The sequence below is a fragment of the Triturus cristatus genome, chromosome 6 (assembly GCF_964204655.1).
Source record: "Triturus cristatus chromosome 6, aTriCri1.1, whole genome shotgun sequence".
NCBI classification, from domain to species: Eukaryota; Metazoa; Chordata; class Amphibia; order Caudata; family Salamandridae; genus Triturus; species Triturus cristatus.
Window position 1 is genome coordinate 1,910,936,122 of NC_140589.1, and position 26,403 is coordinate 1,910,962,524.

At 45.3% G+C, this 26,403-nt stretch overlaps 1 protein-coding gene across 3 annotated transcripts in view; it reads right to left on the reverse strand.

The window, feature by feature from the left end:
- LOC146822429 (uncharacterized) overlaps positions 1-26,403 on the reverse strand; it is a 73,041-nt gene that overhangs the window by 41,785 nt on the left and 4,853 nt on the right. For 2 of the 3 annotated variants that reach the window (XR_014963303.1, XM_085613534.1), the window contains exon 2: positions 2,548-2,685. The exons of the other annotated variant lie outside the window; for it this stretch is intronic. The gene's annotated coding sequence lies outside the window, so the exon portion shown is untranslated. The remainder of the gene's footprint in view (positions 1-2,547; positions 2,686-26,403) is intronic. 3 annotated transcript variants of the gene reach the window in all.

A 26,403-nucleotide genomic window follows, 5' to 3' on the forward strand; every position in this document is an offset into this window, starting at 1 on the left:
TACACTGCTAAACAGTGCAGACCGGATTTGTGTACCCAAATCCGTCTTGACCGGCACAACCTATGTGCGCGTCAACACGCCTCCCCGGCGATGGTACTCACCGGGTAGCTCCTTGAAACGGAAGGCCTCGGAGAATGAACTGGACTCGACTACTGCGGACATCGGACCCTCTGGACATCGGGACTTCGAAAACCTGGTTGGCCTCTGTATACCTCGGACACAGCTCTCTCGCAGGTGGGCTCTGGGTAGACAATCTGCGTTCCTCACCGCCTCGTATGGATGCCTGGTCGCAGTCTGTCCCCTTCATTGGCCTGAGGGAGTTGGCGGGAAAACCCGCGACGTGCACGCTTGAAGTCCATCACGGCCATGGAAGGGGGCAAAACTGGACCTTCATCTCCGGCGTGTGGGGAAAGAGATTAAACTGTTCGGGCGCCATTCTGTGGTAAATAAAATATCACGCTGTCATAATTTTTCAGATATCAATAAGATCATGCATAAAGCAAGAGGCTGAGTCTGTGGTATCAGATTCATAAAGGGCTTTATTCCAATAACTCGAGTCAAAGGGAGAATATCACCATCACCAAAAAAGGATCTGGACGGGACTGAAAAGTATTCTCAATATTCTCAAAACATTATTCACAGAGTACAGTATATATACATTTCTCAATTGTACGTAAGCAAGAGAGCAAGAGAGAATGAGATAAGAGCATGTGGGCGTGTAAGTAGGCGTGAAGGTGGGCGTCCATGTGGGCGTCCACTTGATGATAATGGGTAAATTGTCATGTGTGGGTGGATACCTGGAGATGATTTCGCAATGTCAGCAGAAATACTTGGCAGAGATGCGCGCGCAGCAGCATGACGTGTAATTGACGTGCAACTAGGGGGAGAAAGGGACTTGACATTTAGCTCTACATGTGGAGACAAAAGTCTGGGGTTATGTCAACCTAATCCCAAATCATATCTAATATCCTATGTTTAAAGAACTGTGTTATCCACAAGGAAGGACTCTCGGACAGAATCTATTCTATACTGACTGTGTGTGCGTGCACAAGCGTCTAAGTGTCTATATGAGATGCGAGGGGCAGAAAACTTTCCATGGCAACAGGGCTATGAATTACTTGCATGAGAACAGAGAAGCCAAACCCTTTGCTTGGGAGCTAAAGGAAATGTTTACCTAAACTACTAGACAGGAATGCATCGGCTGAAGAGCAAAGTAGATAATTCGAAGGTGAAATACAGCTTCTTGGCAGGCAGGCGAAACTGGCCGAGGCAGGCACCGTTAGCTGCACAGGAAATAGGACAAAGTTCATGGATACAGATGCGAGCTCAAGCTGAAGCTTGTCAGAGACAGAGAGCAGGGAAAGGCTTTGAGGACAGAATCGGGCCTACTCGCCTGAACTGTAAAAATGGAGTAACTGAGCCATATAAAGTCGGTGGCCTTTCATATTTAGGAATGGAATATCCGGCCTGTTCATGGCGGATCTGACAGAGGACATGTTGACGGTGGACGCACATGTATTTGCGTCTTCATAACTGGAACTGGAGGGAACATACATGTACTTGTGACATGCACATAGAACCGTTGGGGTCCAAGATAGGGGACATAACTGACCAGGAAAATCCACATTTCCACAGAATGATAAACTCTTTGGAGAAGTTGGGAGCCAAAAGCACGGGCACCGTGCACATAGCAGCTTTCAGGGCCTCAAAAGCTTTCTGACAGGTGTCAGTCCAAATCACATTCCTGGGATGCTTCCTTGAAGTGAGCGCTGTCAAGGGGGCACCAATGTTGCCATACCCCTTGACAAACCTCCTGTAGTACCCGGTGAGACCTAGGAAGGCTCTCACCTCTGTCTGGGTTTTGGGCGACTCCCAATTCAGGATTGTTTCTATCTTGGGTTGAAGGGGTGCCACCTGGCCACTCCCAACTTGGTGCCCCAAGTACACCACTGAACCCTGCCCGATCTGGAACTTACTCGCCTTGATCGTGAGGCCTGTGCTCTGAGCGGACAACACCATAAAAACAGATGAGGCACAGCGACAAAAAGTGGAAGGGAGACTTACGCCAAGGTGCCAGGTCTAACAAGGAGGATGAACACCCGTCAAGGCACAGAAACTGGGGTTGCATGCAATGGACACACAGTGGGAGCGAAGGTGACTAGTGAGAGCATATTGCAGGGATACAGTTAGCACATACAGCTGCAGAAAAAACAAAGTGATGTATCTCTGTGAGAACCCATTAGGAGGTAGCAAAGAAGTGTCCTGAATTTTTACACTTATCGTCCTAAATTTACACCAATGACAGTTGGTCACCTAGCTGATCGAGATGCTTAGAGTGCATTGGTGGGCCAAGGAGAAGGGGCAAAGGCTAGTGCCCGAGAGGAGGGAAAGGAAAGGCAAGCAGAGTGCTTTAGGTGAAGGAGACAAAGAAAGTGCTCAGGGGAGAAGGGGCAGTGAGGATTGCTTCAAAGGAAGGGCATTGTAAAAGAAAAACCCAGCGCTGGTAAATCACATTCTCAATGACATTGAGTCATCATGTAAACCTACCTGGTCAGTAAAGCCTTTGAGGGTGGAGCCATGCCAGGTTTTCACAATATCCACCTGAATCTTATTTACATGCGCTAATGAAAATGGGAACCAGAATGGGTGCGTAGTCTGGCCCTCGTCAACCTGCGTTGGATGACCCTGATGTATAAACAATTACAAAGCATTATCACTATGCTTCCACAAGAAGAGCAGGCATCGTTTTGATGCTAATAATCATATCCAAAATTAAACTCACATTTATAAAAAATAAATGCTCTCTAGCTAGGAAGGCATGTGTTATTGATATGTATGAATGACTAGATAATTGTCTTATTAAAAATACAAACATTTTGAGAAGACAAGCTGCCTGCCAAGAGTGCTGGTTATTCTTTCCTCCTCAAGTGTCACACATGGCTTGCCAGTCAGTCAGTCAATTTGGTCTTTCTTTCGATTATCAAAATCATTAAAGACATCGTACATCAATAAAGAAAAGTCTAACAAGTTCATATAAAACCGTTTGTTACATTCATAAAAACTTGTAGCAAAAATAGATCACAAGAATAAAACAGCGTTAAAACTAGTCGAGCAAGATAAATATCAATGTACATGAGCCACTAGTGTGCCACATAAGGGGGCTTTCACAATTTGGAAAACTACAACACTCAATTTTTAATTAGAAGGAGAATTTATATAAATGAGCAGTAAGATTAAGTTATTATAAACTCATATGTATTAAAGCTATCATTAAAAAAAGTTGTCACGACCATGGTGCCCTCAATTTTTGCTCAAATGAACCACATCCATCCCAAAAATGTAGCAACGGCAATCGATATGGGCTCACATGTGTCTGACATTAGAATCCTTGGCGCCTCTACGCCCGACCTTGTGCCGAGAATTGAACAGATTGGTTTGAGCCATCTCTTCCTGGGAAGCTGGTAAGCGGGGCAAACAAACAGAACATGTGCTATTGTTTCCTTCTGTAATGGACACACAGTGCATTTGTCTTCATTCATGGAGTGCCATTTGCAAGTGAAGAATTTAATAGGAGGGGAACCCACACTAAACTGATGGTATAATTTCCTATTGTTAGGTACAGTAATGAAATCCCAATAGCATTCATACTTGTGCTCTTGTTTATGGTCCAGAAATTCCCTCGTCAGCGTATGCCTTGTTAGAGTTGAGAATCGCTTCAGCATAATCATGTTCCAGTAGGCAGCCTTAAATTCTTTCTTAGATGGAAAAAGGTTTCTTGCGGGATTCTCCCATAAGCTACTCATCCCCATATCATTCAGGGTATCTTTTAACCTTCTTAACCAGGTGATCTTATATGAGCTATCAGACCCCTGGTTTCAAGAAGTGCTTGGGCGTACAGGGACAGTTCAAGAGTAACCCAGAGCCTCCTCTAATATGCCACGGGTCTGTAGTGAGCTATATCCTCGATTTTATGGCAGCCCAAGTCTAGATAAAGAGGCATCAAAGGTGTTGATTGTGGGAGACCTAACAGGGCCTTCGGAAATTTGTTTTGGGCTGTAATCAAGGGGCTAGATCCTCAAAGCCCCACAACTCCGCCCCGTATAATACAGAGGTGCTGATTTTGGTTTTATAAATCTTTATAACAGGCGCCACTGGCTTTGTATGGGAAAGTCGCTGCTCCTTCATGAGTACTGTCAGTTGGGCGTGTTTAAGAGCCAGCATATCGATCTGGGGTTTCCAATTTAGTTTTCTTCCTAAAGTGATTCCCAGTAAAAACGTCAGTCTGCTCTAGTTGATCTTTGTTCATTGAGACACTCCCTTTGATGACTTTACGGTTGTGGAGAACCATAAACTTGGTCTTCTCCACATTTAACACAAGGTCATGATCGTGGCAAAATACCTCAAACCTAGTAAGGGCTGACTGCAGCCCCTTCTGGGTCTTGGAAATTATCAGAGTGTCGTTCGGGAACAATAGCAGTGGTATCTTCATGCCTGCCAGGCAAGGGGCATCTGTGGGGTAGAGTAACACTGCACGACCTTGTTAATGAATAGAGAAAACAGGGTAGGTGTGAGAACACACCCCTTACGGACCCCCTTCGAAATGGGGAACTTGTCCGTAACTTCCCCATTTGTTCCCCAGCGAACCTGAGCGAAATTGGAATCATGTAGGGTGATTAGGATAGCCAGTATTTCCATAAAAGCTCTCCACATTTTTGCACGGGACACCAAGTCGAAAGCCAATTTAAAAATCGATGAAGGCTGCGTACAATGTACCCCATTCTATAATAACCACCCGCCAGTAAATAATCATAAACCTAAAAATATGGTCTATAGTGCCAGTATGTGGCCAAAACCCTGCCTGTAATGGTGACACAACCTCGGTTTCATCCATCCACGTCTGGATTCTACATAGTAACAGCCTGGCTATGATTTTTTGGATGCAGTCAATGAGGCTTATTGGCCTATAGTTCCCAGGTTTAGATCGATACCCCTTTTTAAAAATCGGGATGATCTCTGCTCCAGACCACGTTTCCGGGATGGGGGCGCTTCTAGCTATAGCATTAGCTAGTAGCTGAATATTGGTCACCCAATTATCCCCATCGTGCATAAACAGATCCGCTGGTATGCAATCTAGGCCAGGAGCCCTGCCTTTCGGGATTAATATGAGGGCATTTTGGACCTCTAACCCAGAAAAATGCAGATTGGCGGTAGGGTTGGACATAATGAAATGGTCGGTGCTATCATCACTAGCAGCAAACTGGCCCTCAAAATGTGAGGTCCATAGCTCGGGAGCAACAGGATTGGCAGGGGCTTGGTTTGATACGCCACTGCCCCATTTGACAAGATGCCAAAAGTTGGCCATATTTTTTTCCCTACTGGCCCTAAGCAGATCTTGACAATGGTTTTCATCCAAGGTCCTTTTGGCTCGAGTTACCGTTAGCTTGTACCCAGCCCTTGCCTTTCTAATGGTGTATATGTTCTTTAATTTAATGGCTCTTGATAGTGTCCTGTAGGCCTCTCTGCAGGATTTATAGTACCACGGGGCTGCCTTTGGGCAATGTTCTTTCCTAGATGTTTTTATCTTTTGAGTAAAAAAAAAGTGAGTTTTGTGAACAGCTCATTGTGAACCTGTAAATTGGTTGAATCTATGTCCTCCTGGGTATTGCCATTAAGGAGGGTGGCTGTCGAGCGCTCAACCAGCGCCTTTATCTGTTCTAGGTGCCCTTCGTTAGCAATGACCTTAGCCCTTTTGAATCTCCTGGAGTCATTAGTGAGCTTAACTTCAACAATAGCCTTCACAGTTCCGTGGTAGTTGTAGATTGGAAGACCTGGAAGCTGCAGTGATACGACTAGGGGATTGTGGTCACTTTCAGTCCGTTCCTGTACTACCATGTCTTATAGGGAGTACCAGAACTCCAGGTTAAGAAAAATATAATCAATACGGCTGCTCCTCAACCCATTATTGAAAGTATGAGAGCCCCGCCTGTCTGACTTAGACCTCCCATTCACTGCCCCTACTCCCCATTCCAGGCATAACCCTTTCAACTGTAATGCAGACATTACCTTGTCTAACGCTGCCACCGCCAGGAGTCATTCAAACGACGTAAGCAGCGCCGCCACCGCCAGGAGTCACCAGCAGCCACAAACAACGTCGCCGCCGCCACGGGGCTCCGATTCCCGGCAGCCCCAGCGGCGGCGCATTCCATCGACGCAGCGCCAGGAGGCGCATCTAAGCAGCATTGAGCCCCGCTTCGCGGAACGCGTGCGGGCAGCGCCGGGCTAAGCCCGGGCAAAGGGTGGGCCGTCTGTGGCCGTCAGGGGCCGGAAGAGGCCGGGCTGGGCCACCCCTCCGACATTGATGGTGAGTTAAGGTTCTGCTGTCGTGGATAGGCAGTTGAAAATGGTGAAAAGGAAAGTTGCCGTACCTAAGCATAATGGGGGAACAGGGGCAACCCTCGACTCATATCTAGTCCGAGCTGCAAGTGTGTTAACTGCAGAGATTGCGTGAACTGAAAGGAGACCGTCTATGGAGGTAGCGAATGTTACAACGGCTTTAATTCACAACACCAGCACGATCCCCGATGCCCAAGTGCGAATTCCAACAGCTTCATTCTCGCCGGGGATACCTAGAGATTTTGTAGATGGGTCCGTAGCAGTGTCTTCCTCCATTTTTCCCCTTGAAGAGCTGACGGAGCAAAGGCCCTTGATCGCTCTCCCTAATGATTTGCCTAATGTCGTTCCCTCCCCAACTGCACCTACCTTAGGCAGGCGCACAAGGGGGGGTGATACCAGCTACGAAAAAGCAACAATTGGGAAAGGCCTCTAAAGTTGGGACGGCTTTTTCATCATACCCCGAGGTCTTATCTAAAAAACTTTGGGCAAGCATCAAAGAGAAAATTGACACTATCATGGCACCATGGATTATTAGACTTGACTCTATTGTTGACACGGTTATTGTACTAGAACAAAAAAATCAACCGTATTTTTCCATCTGCCCAACCTCCTATAGATCCTTTGGTTACTTCTAGTGCTTCTGTTCAGCCGGGGTTGTTAGAGCCTACATTGACCACGGAGCCATCTCTTATTAGTAACGCTACATTGATACCTTCCATAGCGGACAGTTCCAGTGATGTCCTAAAAGCTAATCATCCTGCTCGAGAATTTAATTCTCCAAATGCTTTTGCCCCTAAGATAGGTAACACGATCACTGCTCTAAAACCTGATACCGGGACTTGTTGTGAACCAATTCCAGGTAAAAGGTTCACATTGGTAAAGGAAGCCTCGCACTTGGTTCTTGTCCTCGCTAATGTCCCTCGCTTGCGACCAGATCAAGTAGAGACATCTACTACCCTGATGGATAAAGTTCTACATTGGTTAACTAATAATATGAACATCAATGAATGGGGTGGTTTTCAACTAGCTAAAGAAATTATCATGGCTAGACGTGTTCCATGGGTGGGCGTTGGTGTGAAGAAGTTCAATGGGGATTGCATTGTTGTCAACTTTTCCAATGTGAATGTGCTTCCTAATGTACTAGCCAACTTGTTGCCCCCCCAGAAGAGGGCCCCTGGTATTATCCCTCCAACGATGGGTTTCTTTCAATCTAGTCCCATTAAACCGAATGCGAGCTCAAAGTTTGCTTACACACGGAATGGTCCGCCACATATGTTATGTTATTTTAATTTATTCAGCGCACAGCTACTCGGAAGTGTCCCGGCGCTATAGACCGCTGGGGAACACGTCCTGGCTATCCCTGTGAGATGGTCCCTTTCTGGGTATCTCCAAGGTGAAACCAGGCATCCCCGGCGTCTGTGGGGGGCCGTTGTAGAGATGAGGCAAGCTTAATGCCCAGAGTTGCCGAGTGTGTTCCTGGTTAGAGTAGGTACCGAGGCGAGAATTATCAAGTCCGTTTTGACCCTGGTCCACGACCCTGCCGCGTCGGGAATTGAACCCTGGTCCCTGGCCGATTCTCTGCTTACGGATCTGCCGCCTCTAACCAGTGAGCCACACCTCTCCACTTAGGAAGGTATTACCAGGTTATGTGAGTGAACTTAGTCTAGACAACAGATTCACAGCTCTCACTGATCTGGAAGAGTGCGATTGACACAGGGAGGTTGGCAGGGTTGTAGCGTTGGACCCCCCTGTAAGCAATTCACTGACTGAGGACCCATTAAAAAATCCACATAGAAGTAGTTTATTATCTACCCCTCTACTGAATAAAGGGAACTTAGTCTCACAAACGCAATTAGGTCATAGCACAGGTCGTGAGATCACTAGTCCCCCCATGCTCGTAAAAGCAAATCCTTCACTCACTAGCACTAGTAGAGAAGGTAAACTGTCTCTATTATCCTGGAATATTGCAGGTATCGGGCAAAAATCTGTGTCAGAGAATTGGGGTAATTTCATAGACAAATATGATATATGCCTGTTTCAAGAGACCTGGGCAGTGGACCCAGTTCACCGGGTGGGGTATCTTAACTTCTATATCCCCACCATTAAAAAAAACCAAGGGCGACCAGCTGGTGGGCTGGTGGTATGGGTTCGTCAGAATTTATGCTGTGGTATTGTCCCCATACTATCCCCGAATAGCGATATCTTAGCCCATGAGGCCAAACAAGTTTAACAGCTAACAGTGGCCCTATTTAATGTCTATGCTAGAGGCAGCAGGGGTGGTACAAGGTCAGAGGTAGTAGCCGCCCTGGATACCCAGCTGGATGCCCTCCCTAATTCTATTTTGTCAATTGTGGGGGGGGGGTTTAACACCACCTTCGAACCATTAGGGGTCGAGGAGCAGGAGATAGCAGCGGAACAGGATTTGATATGGGGCATTCACAAGCTCAAGATCCCCGCTGTTAAATAATGGACCGACGCTGCCATCCAGTTAAAGGTATTGTGTCTAGAAAGAGGTCTTAGAGCTGCTAATGGGCGCACTAGATCGGACCCTTCAGGAGCCAATACCTTTGATAACGGACGCAACTCCAGCCGGATCGACTACCTATTGGTAGACGTAAGACTCTGGCGGTGCCTCGAGGATATGGAGATCATATGGCGCATGGAAAGTGATCACAACCCTCTCTGTTCGGTTTTCTTAATATCATCCACAGAGACTGAGGGTCTTGTATCATGTAACTTGGTACTATCTAATAATAAGCGCCGGGTGAAATGGAACAAGATCTGTGAACTTCCTATAAAGTTGGCCGCTCTTAAATCAGAGGTTGTGGAACATACGGCCTCTATAGGGTCCAGAGTTAATAGCCCAGATTTCCCACTAATCATGTATGAATCTCATTTATCCTTATTTGCCATGTTAAAAACCTATTTTTTGCACGATGCTAGGTCCAGTAAGCAGTCCCATAAATCGAATAGGGCTGGCTGGTTTAATGCCAAATGCAAAATGGCTCGTAAAAAACTGAGTGAAGCGCTTAAATTCAAAGATCTCTCTGGGGTAAGGGAGGCCAGGGATTCCTATTGGCGGGAGCAAAGGGAGCTTAAAGAGAATGGGACAACGACAAGTGGCAAGATCTAAGAAGAGCCTGTGCAGCCAAAGATTCCAAGCAATTTTGGAACATTGCTCACTGGGACCGGGGAGGGAGCCCAGATACTCCTCAAAACAATGTAGCACAGACACAATGGCTTGCCTTCTTTAAACCACAATATGCGTGTGCCCCCTTGGGAGAAGTCCCACCTTTGTTTCCTTTTAAATTTTATCAAGGTACGGTGTTTTCCCCCAAAGATGTAGATATAGCACTTGATTGTGTGTTGGGAGAGAAGGCCCCTGGAATGGATGGCATTCCAGCCGATGTCTTTCTAAGTGACAGACTAACCTGGTGCCAGTATATTGCCTTTTTGGCCAACGCAGTGGCTAATGGGTCCCCAGTGCCACCTTCTTGGAAGGGAGCGGAGATTATCCCCGTATTTAAGAAGGGAGACAAATCTCTCCCATGTAATTATAGGCCCATTAGCCTCATAGATTTGATACAGAAGGTAGTGGGCCGTTTGGTGCTTAACAAAGTTCAAATGTGGGCGGAGCAAGCAAAAATCTTATCCCCATTTCAAGCTGGGTTCCGTCCCTGCATTAGCACCATAGACCAGGTTTTCCGGTTTATTACAATTTACTGGAAAACCGTGGTCTTGGGGGAAGGTTCATTATACGCTGTCTTCGTTGACCTTAAGTCGGCGTTTGATTTAGTATCACGTGGGAAACTATGGAGAGTGCTAGGGGACATGGGGATTGAGCAGGAATTGCTAACCTTACTCGTCCGCTTACATGAGGACAATTTTGCCAGGATCAGATGGGGGATGCAGGGTGAGGTTACCGACACCTTCCCAGTCGAGCGTGGTGTTCGACAGGGATGTGTGCTGGCCCCCACCCTGTTTTCGCTGTACATCAACGGAGTGGTAAAGTACCTCTCTCGAACGCCATCTGATGCCCCCACACTGGCGGGAACTTATGTCCCAGTCCTCATGTTTGCGGACGATACACTGATTATCTCCAAGACCCCGAGTGGGTTACAAAAGGCTGTGAATTCATTCGGTAATTTCTGTATTCAGCGAGGACTTGAGATTAACACTTCAAAAACCAAGTTTCTTTCTTTTAATCAGCATAAGTCCTTTAAGGGAAGGATATTTTTAAATAATATCCCCCTGGAACAGATGGATGTTTTCATGTATCTAGGCATCTCCCTCCAAAAAGATATGGGCTGGAAAAATCATCTGAACCTTACAGTACTAAAACATCACCAGCATACAGGTGCCCTGCTGATGAAACACAAAACGTAGTTTACTAAACCTGTAACTCCGGCCTTGGAAATTTATGACATCAAAGTGTTGAGCTAAGCTCTATATGGAGCTGAGCTATGGGGATTTAGCGATTTAAGATGTCTACCTGTGGCAGAAAGTAAGTTTCTTCGCAGCCTGGTCGGGGTTCCTCAAAGTACACCGATGACCCCACTTCGTTTAGATCTAGGTAGGAAGAAAATTGAGGATTTGGCAAAGTTACGTCCACTGTTATACTGGAGGCGACTATGGTCCACTCCGGAGCTCTCACATTTTGTTCAGGGCCTAAAAGATGTGATTGCTCTGGACCGCTTTCACAAAATAGGTTGGCTCAAATATTAGAACCATACTCACTAAACTTGATTTATTGTGTTTATGGGATTCCCCAGCTACTTCTGCCTTTCCATCCAAGTCGGAACTAAAGAAAAAATATTGGGACATGCTATTTACGTCATCATTTAGTGTGTTCACAGCCACTAGCTTGTCAGGCCGGTTTTTGGATTTCAAAACCAGGCCTGTTTGTGAGTTGTTTTGGGATCTAATAGAGAAGCCACTTGATCGGAAACTATATTTACAATTCAGGATAGGCTCCCTCCCTACAAAATCCTTTACATGCAAATGGGACTCATCTACGAGTAGTAAGTGCCACCATTGTCGGGCTGAGGACGAAACTATTCCTCACATATTTTTTGCATGCCCGCTATATCTGGCTCCACGCCGTAAATGGCTGAGACCAGCTTGTTCCTCCTTGGGCACACGGAGCTGTATGTCTGCTTTAAGAATTTTAGATTCCGATTGTGCTCCTAACTTAGCTATTGCTGTTGCTAAGTGTCTGGGTTGGTCATGGGCCATTCGCACTTGCACTTTAAAATCCCCTGCTGTTGATCAAACTTAAACATTGATATTTTACCTATGTTATGTGAGTTTTATAACTTTTTTTATTAAGGTTTTATCACGGTTTTGGACCTTTATTGGAATTTAATACTATCTTATATTGTTTAGTGTAAAGGTTATATTTATATTGTCTTGTGTTGTATGTTGTACATGTTTTCTTTGTGCTTTTATGACAATTGTCGAAATAAAGCTTCTGAAACTGTAATGCAGACTCAGTCCATCTTTTTATAGGCAGGAGATCAAGGGACAGAATGTCCCATTGTGAGTCCTCCTCAATACTGAGGTTGCCATCCTCGTGGTCAAGGGGCTCAAAGGTGCAGTTGAAATCCCCTACTATTATCAAATTACTGTGTCCCCTGTGCTGATCTAAAAGCTATCTAAGAGCACCACTGTACTAGAACCTCTACCCCCTGTGGTCCCTCTAGCGTAGACATTGATAACCAATATATCCGGAACATTAGCCATCCGGAGTCTGCTGATTATTATATCCCTACTGTCGATCTGGACTTCCTCCACTTTGTAGCCTGCTTGCGGTCTGACCCAGAAGACGAGTCCCCCTATGGGTCTACCCCTCTGTCCCTCCATGGACGGTTTATTAATAATGAAGGAACCCTGGGTGATAAGTTTGTTCTAGTGTCCAGGTTTCCTGAAATGCCCAAATGTCGTGGTTGTCAATAAATGCTGACCATTCAGATGAGGATTTTTTGGAAGAAAAACCAGCATTATTCCAACCAACTAAGGATAAATTTGGTTTATTTGGCCCTTGATTTGGAATGTTGGGAGTAATCAAGGGGTTGGGAGCGTAGGCATTATCCAAATCAATCTCACCTGATCCGCTAATGGGCATGGGAAACTCTGCATGAAGAGATGTAAAAAATTGGTCCAACATCACTGCACTACTCCTGTCCACCCCACCTTGTCCTTTGTCCCCCCCGAGATGTCAATGCCTCCCACATATCCTACCCCTACCTGTTTAGTGTTCCTGTTTGGAGTAAATTCCATGATGTTGGTAGAATTAGGTTCTAAAACATTATCACAAATTTCCCTTAGATCGTATGTGCCTGTGGAGGATAGACCGGTATTAGAACCAAGTCAATCGATGTCATCTAAGGAGGCAAAAATGTCAAAACGGTTATATGTAGGGACTGAATAATTATGTTTGCCATACACTTGTAATACCACCCCGTGTGCTGCACCTGAAGGTGGGTGATGAAAAAAAGCCTAGCGGGAGGATGTTAACATCATTCATCTTGATTTCCTGCCCTTTCCATAATATGTTGAACCAGACCCGGAGACCCAAAACTTAGAACCACACAGTCCCCAGCCAGGGATTTGTGTGATTTACCGATCCATGGTACTCTTCGAGCCATTTTAAAATTGCGGAAGAGGTCTTGCTATATACCTGTCCCATTCGTCAACAGATGTAGTGCCCTGTTCCTCAATGTAGACCAGTGTTCCTGCTTGGTAGACGGTAACACTGGGACATTGGCCAAGACAACTGTGTAGGGTGTCGAGTCCGGAGGGAGATGTAAGGACATGTTGGCATTGGTATTGCTAATAGCACATTGCTGGGGAGCCCAAATACATGAATCACCCACTGTCTGAGCTAATGGAGGAGGTACACTGCTATGAGTGGGATGCAGTGATAGGTTGGCCACAGATACTGTAGCTGCGGGGGTTACGGGGCAATGAACAGTATTTGTGAGTGCCCTGGTGTGTGATACATTCACTAGCTGGGAGTCTGACCCTTCCCCCCTGCCGCACATTGGGATTGGTTAGCAGGGTGCTCGAAATACACTGCTCTATTTTAGCCAGCCTTCCTTCTATCAGATTCAATTTGTCTAAGAGCGGGTTGTTCAGGGCTAGGAGTTTGTTCTCTATCCGTGTTCAAAATGCAGCCTCAGTTGGGCATGATAATAGGTCAGTTATTGCAGAAGTGGAGGTGGTTATACAAACATTGCTGGGAAAAGTATTGGTCTTTAAATTTGCTTCTCTCCCATTTTCACCCGCCTTACGATTGGTTGCTCTAGGTACCTGCTGGTTGGATTCGATGGGACCTCAGGCTTACCTTTATTTTGAAGGCAGTCCCCCGCGGACCAGACTAGTCTTCTGGCTCTGTGTGTGTACCATGGGGGTCTCCGAGGTGTGGGCTGTGCTCCCCAAGATGGAGAATGGAGAATGTGGTGGTGCCAATGACGTCTGACTAGACAGTGGATTTACATAATCGGTGGCAATGCAGTCAGGGAGAGACGATGGCGCTGTACCACTCGGGGGTAGTTGGGGTTCCAGTGACAATCTGCGTTCGGTCAGCTGAATCTCATGAATCAATGCTTTTTCAGCCCTAGAAAGGAACGCATCAAGTGTCTCCACAACACCAGAACCCACCAACGCCTTGCGCTTATTCATTATAAATTGAGAACACAGGGAGACAGAGTACTTGTAAAAGTTGCAATTCGCAGATGAAAGAAGAAAAGAATGGAAGTCATAGTAGGCTCTATCTAACTGTTAGAATTTTGATGAACTGTTTAGTGATGAGGGTAATAGGGTGAAAAATTAACGGAATGCGTTTTTGAAAAAATAGGGGAAAAAAGAAGGAAAACATTTGGTTAACGTATTAGAGAAGTTAGTGGCAACCAAAGGGGTGCAAAACAAATGTTTATGGTGGGATATCGCATATTAAGTCATGAGAACAATTGAAGTATGATGGCAATAAGTGTAAGTAGTAACTGGTCATTTTATCGTTGTTTATAGTGACCCCTGACGAAGGGCACTGCGTTGCCCGAAATGCATTGGGTTTTTATCGAATAAACACTGTCTGACGAACCTCGCATCTGTTCATGTTTTTACAAGAGGCCGGAGGAGCACAGTTTAAACATTAAGAAATTTGGAAAACGGCGTATTGGATTCCGTGTGGGGACAAAATTGGAGAAAATAGAGGACAAACTGAGAACACTGAGAGAAAAGTTTATGATTAAGATTGGATTAACTTTATATATGATCGCTAACAAGGCGCTTTCACGCAGTGCGTTTGGTTGGGGCGGAATCTAGCCCCATTTCATATGCTCATGTTTACCTGGGTGTCATTTGGGCAGGGCACCCTCCAAGCTGCACGCAGCAATAGAAACAAAACTGAATTTAGAATACTATATTGGAGTGCATCCCGCCATTACTGATGTATGCTCTACAAATTTGGCCCAACCGACGGGAATGCACCCACTCGAAGTATGGATAAAAATGTTTGGTTAAAGTTGATGACAGAAGTATTTTACTCACACGGTTTGTTTAACATCTAGGTTCGTTACAATTGTTGGTGTTATATTCTTTTGAGAAACAGTGTTACAACGTTCATTAATAAACAACTGTTTTTATATAAAATTTAAAGATCGGGTCAGCTTAGCTGAGTGCCAATACATTTGAAGTGCATCATGGGAGTTGCTGTATGTTTAACTTTTCACGCAATCTCAGTAACATCGCGATAACGGGAAATGTTGAATTGTGGGTATTTAAATGTGGGAGGAGTAACGAGGGACATAAAGACTTTTTTAAAATGGGGAAGAGGACCGGTGGTCGTATGGATTTGTGACAGGTATGAATAACAGCGAAACAGTTCACATTTGTTGAAATGAGTATACAATTTTGACGAGTTTAAATTGAGAACACAGGGAGACAGAGTACTTGTAAAAGTTGCAATTCGCAGATGAAAGAAGAAAAGAATGGAAGTCATAGTAGGCTCTATCTAACTGTTAGAATTTTGATGAACTGTTTAGTGATGAGGGTAATAGGGTGAAAAATTAACGGAATGCGTTTTTGAAAAAATAGGGGAAAAAAGAAGGAAAACATTTGGTTAACGTATTAGAGAAGTTAGTGGCAACCAAAGGGGTGCAAAACAAATGTTTATGGTGGGATATCGCATATTAAGTCATGAGAACAATTGAAGTATGATGGCAATAAGTGTAAGTAGTAACTGGTCATTTTATCGTTGTTTATAGTGACCCCTGACGAAGGGCACTGCGTTGCCCGAAATGCATTGGGTTTTTATCGAATAAACACTGTCTGACGAACCTCGCATCTGTTCATGTTTTTACAAGAGGCCGGAGGAGCACAGTTTAAACATTAAGAAATTTGGAAAACGGCGTATTGGATTCCGTGTGGGGACAAAATTGGAGAAAATAGAGGACAAACTGAGAACACTGAGAGAAAAGTTTATGATTAAGATTGGATTAACTTTATATATGATCGCTAACAAGGCGCTTTCACGCAGTGCGTTTGGTTGGCGCGGAATCTAGCCCCATTTCATATGCTCATGTTTACCTGGGTGTCATTTGGGCAGGGCACCCTCCAAGCTGCACGCAGCAATAGAAACAAAACTGAATTTAGAATACTATATTGGAGTGCATCCCGCCATTACTGATGTATGCTCTACAAATTTGGCCCAACCGACGGGAATGCACCCACTCGAAGTATGGATAAAAATGTTTGGTTAAAGTTGATGACAGAAGTATTTTACTCACACGGTTTGTTTAACATCTAGGTTCGTTACAATTGTTGGTGTTATATTCTTTTGAGAAACAGTGTTACAACGTTCATTAATAAACAACTGTTTTTATATAAAATTTAAAGATCGGGTCAGCTTAGCTGAGTGCCAATACATTTGAAGTGCATCATGGGAGTTGCTGTATGTTTAACTTTTCACGCAATCTCAGTAACATCGCGATAACGGGAAATGTTGAATTGTGGGTATTTAAATGTGGGAGGAGTAACGAGGGACATAAAGACTTTTTTAAAATGGGGAAGAGGACCGGTGGTCGTATGGATTTGTGACAGGTATGAATAACAGCGAAACAGTTCACATTTGTTGAAATGAGTATACAATTTTGACGAGTTTAAATTGAGAACACAGGGAGACAGAGTACTTGTAAAAGTTGCAATTCGCAGATGAAAGAAGAAAAGAATGGAAGTCATAGTAGGCTCTATCTAACTGTTAGAATTTTGATGAACTGTTTAGTGATGAGGGTAATAGGGTGAAAAATTAACGGAATGCGTTTTTGAAAAAATAGGGGAAAAAAGAAGGAAAACATTTGGTTAACGTATTAGAGAAGTTAGTGGCAACCAAAGGGGTGCAAAACAAATGTTTATGGTGGGATATCGCATATTAAGTCATGAGAACAATTGAAGTATGATGGCAATAAGTGTAAGTAGTAACTGGTCATTTTATCGTTGTTTATAGTGACCCCTGACGAAGGGCACTGCGTTGCCCGAAATGCATTGGGTTTTTATCGAATAAACACTGTCTGACGAACCTCGCATCTGTTCATGTTTTTACAAGAGGCCGGAGGAGCACAGTTTAAACATTAAGAAATTTGGAAACGGCGTATTGGATTCCGTGTGGGGACAAAATTGGAGAAAATAGAGGACAAACTGAGAACACTGAGAGAAAAGTTTATGATTAAGATTGGATTCACTTTATATATGATCGCTAACAAGGCGCTTTCACGCAGTGCGTTTGGTTGGGGCGGAATCTAGCCCCATTTCATATGCTTATTCATTATAGCCATAGTTTGTAATTCAGCAACAACAAGGATTGGTAGTTACAATGCTTACAGTGGAACATTAGGGGGGTGGTCCAGCCCAGGCTCTGCCAATCTCTGACAGGCAGAGACGGGCCCGCCCTTGGGCCGGGCTTTGTCCCGCACGCATCCTTTGTCACGGGTGGAGAGAGGCAGTGCTTTTATGCGCAGTGACCACGCCTCCCCCTCACTCACGGCAGGTGCGTTTTTAATGGTGCACCCTGGGGGTTGTAGTCTTCTCCGAGGGTGATCAGGCAGTTCCCAACGGGAGTGGCGGCACACGAGCGTCCCGCGTGCCGAGAAACGGCATTGGAAGGTCTCCCAGTGGTGCAGATAGCAAGGTAAAACAGGGACAGCTGTGAGAAGGTGGCCTGATATATGCTGTCCACTAGTTCTAGTGGGCACCTTGTATCAGTCCAAACAACCCCTTATGGTGAATGGTTAAAGACAACCTTAATTGAAAGCTATCCTAGTGGTAGCTATGGAGAGCAGCCTTCAGGCGAAGTCTTGAAGGAATGTAAAGCAGCTTGTTTTACCAGTCTTTAATCTCTTGAATGATCAAATGAAAAAAGTCAACCACAACAGGTATATATTTAAAATATATGTATTTAGGTTAACACACACCCCTCTAGTCTTTTAATGAGACTGGAGTTCAAAGTACTTAAGTTACAAGATAGCAATCCTCAGTAATAGCACAACTACACGTTTGGGCCCAAGGGGCGTACCAAACCATAAAGTGATATAAGAACCACGACTGGGATAGACACTAGGCCTATAGCCTGTAGAATTGCTGGGACCCCAAGGAACCACCCAAGGTAGTGACACAGGTAAACACAACCAGGGGTTCCCGTTATCTTCTATGGGCAAAAATTTAAAAATTAGGGACACTTCTAATCGAGTCAGGACCAAACCCTTTTGGACTTAAGAAGTTCTAGGGCTAGCACCCACGTGAGCACCGGAGTACTCGAGTTACCTCACCCAGGAAAGCCAGGTGCATAGGTGTCTTTTGGTGTCGGGTTACGTCGATTTCAATGGGAGCCTGTAAAGAACTGCTGCTGCCGTGAAGAGGAGAAGTGTCTGCAGAGATCCAAGCCTGGATCTGGGGTGGAAGGAACCTGAAAGCAGAGGGGACAGAGTCTGGGTCACTTGCCAGTGACCTAGGGCAGGATGGACCAATACCCACAAATGTCGGGAGCTTCAGGTGAGTTGATGGGTGTCTTGACTCTTCAGCCACGTGGTCCAGGAGGAGTTGACGAAGTCCACGAGCCGGACTCGAGCTGTCCCACGAAGTCTGTCGAGTGCTGCGGTGTCAGTGACCAGAATGGACCCCACAAACCATGGCAACGGTAAGTCACTGGAATTTAGAGAAAGGACTGCGGTGCAGACCAGCAAGGTCTGGGGGACTCACACAGCGAGGGTAAGTCAGGGTACGTCTGGGGCAACCAGGAAAGCCCAATCAGAAAAGGAGTTGCCTTCGTGGGGACCTGCTAGCCAACGGGCTAGTGATCGCGAAGGAGCCTCGAGCAGTCGCACTTTGAGCTGGCCCACGGGTCACTCGTGGAGTGGAGGCCAACAATCGTCGGTGCAGGAGGTGCTCAAGGCTGGGGTTACTCGCAGCCCAAAGCACAACTTCGAGGAGGACCAGGAAGATAGTGTTGCTGCAAAGGTTCACGGTGTCCAGGGGTCACGGTTCCATGTCACCCACTATAGCCACGGGCCTCAGCTTTGCTGTGGACTCATGGTAGCCTCGGGGAAGTCTGGAAATCCACCTCTGGTGATGCAAAGACTTCGGCTTCCGGCGGGAGCTTCAGCGATGCAGACCGGTCAGTTGCTTCTTTGGTGCCTGCCAAGCAGGGGAGTCACTCCTTGACCCCAAGGGAGATCTCTTCAGTCTTCTAGTCAGGATAGAACGTCAAAGGTCCAGGATGTACGTTGCAGAGTTTCGTCCAGGGTATTCTAAAGTCCTAGGGACTGGATTCCTATACTTATAGTAAGTTTAGGGGATGGACTAACTAAGGCCCCACCTACGGGTGGGCCTGGAAAGAGGAGTGGTTACACCCATTTCCTTTGTCCAGTTTCGCGCCAGAGCAGGGGCAGGTAGCCCCTGCAACCGGTTTGAACTGGGCTATGCACAGGGATAGCTAACGGTCCCCTAGTGCAGGACTTCAAAGCACCAGAGAGTGCTCCCGCCCAGCCCCAATACACATCTGCCTGTCTGGGGTGGTGGTCACACCTCCCTTCGACAGGAAACCTATGGTCCAGGCCTCCCCTGCCGGAGTTTCGGTCAGCAGCAGGAGGCCAGACCGGTGTCTGTTGCAGAGGCATCCATTTTGCGATGCCAGGGCTCAGGAAATGCTACCCCCGCCACCAGAATTGGTGGTGGGGGTAGTATTCCAAAGTGTTTGACACCAAACACAATATGTTTTGATGCAGCCATCCCAAAGTTAGCATTTACAGCGAGGTTATAATGCACTTAAGAGTATATGGTATGGCTGTATCACAAAAGAGCCATAAGGAAGTATTTCCGAAAGCTGCAGAGGGGCTCAGATCATGCTTGGGCACCCTCTCACATAAAACCAAGCACTCTGCCTTCAGGATTGTCAAGGCCTGCCATAGGAGTGGCTTATAGGTTCATATGTGTCTGTATAGAGTAGTGCTATAGGTAGTCTATACCACTGCAAGGGGTGCAAGCACACCCTTACCCAGGCTGCAATAGCAGACCTGTGGTGCCATTTTGGAGTGCTTCCCAGGGGTGGCATAATATATGCTGCCCTGGTAGGCCTCTGAGGTACCTATGTCCTAAGTACATAGTATACCATATACTAGGGGCTTATAAGGCACTCCAGAGTCCATTTAGATATGTACCTAATGTACATGAAAACCATTTTAGAGAGGAAGCAGCTAGGCTGTGGTCCCGATTAGCAGGGCCACAGCCAGACTAAGGTCGAAAAACAGTGAAACACCAGCAAAAAGTGGGGGTACCCATGTGAAGCGGATCCTACTCTCCTACAGCAGCTAATACTAGAAAAGTCTCCCACGCCGCGGGGGAAAGGCAGCGCTTTTATACGCTGTGACCACGCCTCCCCTTCACTGGCGGCAGCTGCATTGTGGGCTGTAGTCCTCTCCCAGGGTGATCAGGCAGTTCCCAACGTGAGTGGCAGCACAAGAGCGTCCCGCGCGGCCGACTGCCTGCAGAGCGGAAAAACGGCAATGGAAGGTCTCCCAGTGGTGCGGATAGCAAGGTAAAACAGTGGCAGCTAATACAAGAAAGGTCTCCCACTGTTGCCACTAATAGAAAAGTACCTGACTCCTGGAACTGGAAGGGATTTAGCGTATGACAACTCTACAGAGGGTTCATTTTACAAAGTTGAGTTTTTAACACACCAGTGGGGTATAAGAGGCCACTTCAGAGAACGGAGTATACTTCAGAGGTCAAAAGATTCGAACACCAGTGTGGCTGACTAAGACCCTCGTTTCAAAGATCGTGCAAATTTAGCTGTGATAATAATGCCTATATATCAAAGGGAGGGGGGGGGGGGGGGAGTAGAAGCGTTCTGGGGGCCCCACTCAGCTTCTGGATATATATCACTAAATCAAAAAGGAGTGGAGCCAAGAGGCCTCGAAGGATCTGGCACAAATATGTAGAAGACCCTCAACGGCCATTATCCTCCATTGGTATGTTTGTTGCCCTTGGTGTAATCTTGGCTGATAGCATCATCTTTGGGTCTTTCGTTGGCCTCCACTAGGAGGAGATCCTGAAAAACTGGTTAGGATCTAGTTTGTGCAGAATACAAAATTTAAAATGACCTCTTTATCATGTGGTGCAATTTATTCTAAAAAATGATAGGGTAAGATTAAAAACGGTGGATGTGAAATATGTGACGTTCAATGTGTCCTTCACATCACTTTGTCAACATGTTTCAGCCTGCAGGCGCCCTTGCCGGTTCAATGGCTTTCGTCAAGACCTTCTTGGGGAGAAAAACTAATCCCTCTTTAAATTTCTTACTCCCGTCAGGTGGAGTACTATCCCCTGGGTTTGGTGATACCACTGGTTATAATAATTCCGGTATCAACAATCAGTAATGGGGAGAACGCACAGGAAGCTAGCGTCTGCATCACAAGAGTGCAGCCAACGCCTCTCTCCAACAACCCTATGGGGAACTCCTAAAAATCTTAAAAGCAGAGGAGAAATGCTTCCTTCGTACCCAAAAAAATGTGATACCGCAGGGTGCAGTATTTATTGGATATAATGTTACAAGACTAGAGTGATATTTGGATGTATGAACGGGATAACTTATAAATAGCACACGTTTACCACAATTCTGAGTTCCTCAGTCTCGGAGCTCGGGAAACGTGTCAATTCAAAGTCTAAAATAGGAATTCAACTGTTCGAGAATAACACTTATTTTACAAAAGACAATTACATTCTATGCACAATATAGATATGTGATTAAACTCGGCATCTGTTTTCTTTTAGCTAGCCATAATTCACATTAGCCAAATCCACAGAAGTCGGTGCTGTAAAATAAAGATTTCATGAGAATTTTTATGCTTGTGGGAGAATGTACGTTCATCATATGACTGAGAAATAAAAACGTCATATTTGTTTTTTATTCTCGGAGGGACAGATTAAGGAATGAGTAAGGGCGCAATCACACAACGCGAGCTAATGGAAAATAATTTTTTAATTAAGAACATGCGGAAAACGGTCTGTAAATTCAAACATATGTTGTGCTGAGGTTTTTTTTCTGAAATAGAAAAAAAACCACATCTGCGCGCGCATCCAAAAGGGGACCATTTTTAGAAAATCCCGAAGGTTTTTCAAATTAAGCACAAAAAACACATGGATTGTGTTTCGATGCCACCCGGCATTTATTTGCGGTTCAATCTCGCCATTTCTCCCGTGCATTTTATGCCAAGGGAGAATGACATTTTTTGGGAACAGCGCTTGGTATTTTCACACTTGACTGCCACAGCCAGTCAGGCTTTTAACAGCCATTCATGGCCTCCAGATAACTGTGCGGCTCAGGGGAGGGTGATGCGAGCAGATCCCAGCCTTTGGTGGACTGGGAATGGAGAGGGGACCATGTGCCTGGAACCCTGGCCCCAAAATTGCAGCCAGGCGAGCCCAGTGGTAAGTCAGTGCAGGCAGACAGAGAGTACACAGTATACTCATCTGCTGTCCGTCGGTCCTGTAAGAGCAGCTGATGTCTAGATGTCTCTTCAACCCACTGCCAACTCACTGGGGAGTTGGTGCAAGGTTCATTCCTGCCGTAGCTCTCTGGCCAAGACTCATTCAATGTTTACTCACAAGGGTCATCCCTGCTGTAGCTCTCTGGCCGAGACTCATTCAATGTTAACTCACAAGGTTCCTTCCCTGCTGTAGCTCTCTGGCCGAGACTCATTCAATGTTTACTCACAAGGTTCCTTCCCTGCTGTAGCTCTCTGGCCGATACTCATTCAATGTTTACTCACGCTCTGCCTTGAAGCCGCACATGTAGCGACCACCGGGTTTGCACAACTCTGCCGTTATCCCAGCTGAAGCGGCGGTGCTGCTCAAATTAAACAGTATAGAAAAAACCACAGGAGTGTAACCCGTAGACCAAACTGAGATCAGGGTAATAACAATGTAATTGCAACAATATCTCAGCAGGAATTATTGGATTATATGCAATCGTATGTACAAGACATTACTAACACACAGAGAGAAAAAGAGGCTGCAAATACTTTGATTAATGCGCCCATAGGCGTCATATATTTAGACAAGAATAACGAAAGAGTCAACAAATTGTAACAGCACTGTTTGGTCTAAATACCAAAACAACCCTAAGGGAAAAGGTGTACAATGTGCTCGTGACATAGGTGTGACGGCGCAAGTGACAACGTGAAGAAAACCATAGCAAGGGGCGCAACACAGTATATACAGAATATGTACAAGATAAAGGTTCCAAACAACAATTTCAATTGTTCATCTGAAAATTTTCAAGGAGTTTTTTCTGAGGGAACCAAAAGATCAAAGAGCGCCAAAAGGATTTAGAGCTGATGGACACAGGTCGACGACGTTTCGATCCTTATTAATTTAGGATCATCCTCAGGACCAGGGTCGCAAATTTCAGGGAGTGCTGAGGCCCGGGGGAGGGGGATTCTGTCATAGAGGGTTCCGGGTAGACAGATGAGTAGATCACGAAGTGTCCAGGTGAGACTTCAGAGGGGACTGGAGTGAATTTAAGCGAAACTCGGTTGAGCTCCGCACACGTCCGTGGCGGCTTGGTGTACCTTCGTGAAGTTTGGACCACGACTCCCCTGACCTGCTTAATCTAAAATACTGAAGCGCCTTTCTGCGCTCCCTCCCCGGTTCCGCAGCTCCGCTCCTGCTAGCGAGACGCTTAAATTCACTCCAGTCCCCTCTGAAGTCTCACCTGGACACTTCGTGATCTACTCATCTGTCTACCCGGAACCCTCTATGACAGAATCCCCCTCCCCGGGCCTCAGCACTCCCTGAAATTTGCGACCCTGGTCCTGAGGATGATCCTAAATTAATAAGGATCGAAACGTCGTCGACCTGTGTCCATCAACTCTAAATCCTTTTGGCGCTCTTTGATCTTTTGGTTCCCTCAGAAAAAACTCCTTGAAAACTTTCAGATGAACAATTGAAATTGTTGTTTGGAACCTTTATCTTGTACATATTCTGTATATACTGTGTTGCACCCCTTGCTATGGTTTTCTTCACGTTGTCACTTGCGCCGTCACACCTATGTCACGAGCACATTGTACACCTTTTCCCTTAGGGTTGTTTTGGTATTTAGACCAAACAGTGCTGTTACAATTTGTTGACTCTTTCGTTATTCTTGTCTAAATATATGACGCCTATGGGCGCATTAATCAAAGTATTTGCAGCCTCTTTTTCTCTCTGTGTGTTAGTAATGTCTTGTACATACGATTGCAAATAATCCAATAATTCCTGCTGAGATATTGTTGCAATTACACAGCTCAAATTAAACAAGCATTTGCAATGCAATAGGTAATGCATTTGCGAGAGTTTAAGCTATTAGCATTGTAAATGACAGTGCCTGTTATTTATCGGTTTTGATAATTAACACATAAATAAAAGGCAGTGTCATTTAAAATGCCGATAGCTCAAACTCTTGTAAATGCGAAACCTATTTCGTTTCAAAGAAGCGGCCGCCATTATCCCGGGCTGCTTGGAAAGTGAAAGAGTGCATGGTTCGCTGAATGTTGCAGGAAAGCATGTCGTGGCTGTAGTATGAGAAACTCATTAAAGTAGTGTTTACAGACTAAATAAGACATACCATGTAACAACAGAAGTAAAAGTGTAAGTCCTCATGGGAGGTTACAAACTAAGACAAGGGGGTACTAAGGAGGCACAAACAAGCCTGTTAACGAATCAGAAGTCAGCACTTACGGGGAACATTGACACAAGCCAATGACAAATATGGGCAAACAGTGGGCAGGGCTTCACGTCTATTCTCGAATACAGCATGCCTCGCAGAGCAGCACATGCACTCCCCAAGTTCAACCTAAAAAGGCAGTTCTCCTTTTCTTTGTTTAAACTGCACCTGCTATGGTGCTCTTTGACCTGCCTTTCACCCTGGCTGTTGCTCTGGCAGCAGACACCATGTCACAACTCAACTGTAATAAGTTATTACTGTCTAATTGTGGCCAACCGTAATAAGAAAACAAGAGATCTACTCTACTGTAATAATGTATTAGATTCCAGCCGAGACGTCACGGTGCCCCCAGCAACATACTGTAGAGAATATGAAAGGCGGGTCGCTGGACAGAAATGTCGCTGCCACCTAAATAAAGTGAGACTTGACATATCCCTCTCTCTTTCTTCAGATCTTTTTCCCCTGGAAATTCTTCTTCAATAGCTGATAAGGATGCACTTATTGAAACAGGTTTACTTACTGCACCGCTTGAGTTGCTATACGACAACATGAATATATCTAGGTCTTACCAGACATCATATACACGGTTTTGATACTGGAGCTACATAACATTTTGGCTACAAGTGAAAAACAACTGATTGTCAATACTAATGATTTCAAATTTTTCATTAAAAAGGTGCCACAAAAGTTTAAAAGAGCACTGAGAGAAAGAAGATGGAGTGCCTGACCAAGAACTATAACATAAGTAAAATATCCCTACCATATGTAAACAGCATATGGCAAGTCACTGGGAGGTCCATGACTTTATCTTGCAACATCCTTATAAAGTAAAACGGGGGTAGTTTATACCTTATATTATTCACACATTTCTAAATATGTCAGCAAATGTGTTCTGGTATATTCTGTTGCAAATTCCTTTACCGCAATAAGTAGTTCTGTCTTCTACATGGTACAGTCGTGTACAGCACCCAAAGAGATGAATGCCTCATATTAAAAAAAACCATACCACAGAATGATTGAATCACATGTTTTAAAAAAACAAAACGCAGATAGGAATTCCTTTTGACAGCTGATTGACTCAGAAAGGAAGCTTCAGATCTGGGGGTAAAGCAAATGGACGTTAACCGTGTCAGTTAATATAAGCAGGGGCAATTGCAGATGTGCCAGGTGGTCCATACACCCAAGTAAATAAATAAATAAATCTGCAGGTCTTCAAGAATAAGGCTCGTTTTCATAGTTGCTCCTATTTATTTGCAAGACTTGTTTTCCTGCTAGTGAGCAGCTGATTGCACAAACGTGTTAAGAGGGTGCTGTAATTAGCACACGCACACATGCAAACGCTTTGGGGACCGGTCTTCATAGCACGCTAGTCCTCACAGTGGTGTGTGTCTTGTTTTGTCAGTTTTATCCAACACTGGGAGGAGCTACCAGTGTATGTGAAAAAAAGAAAACACACACACACTAAAAATACTTAGATTTTGAAATGTACTGATTTATGCAAAGAAGAGGAATCCAAAAATGACCCAGTGCAGGTTTGCATTTCTGCGCATATTTGGAATGTATCATGTGGAAGGTCAATGAAGGCCCTTGAGGGAGTTAAACGCTGGATGTCAACAAGCAGCATTTCAGTCTGGCAGAATGAGTGACGTGCCTTGGAATTCCTGCCACGGACGCCAGAGTCTCAAGACAACACACAGATGCACCTCTGACCCACATATGAATGTGAGGGGAGGCTACCAGCAGCGCAACATGAGACA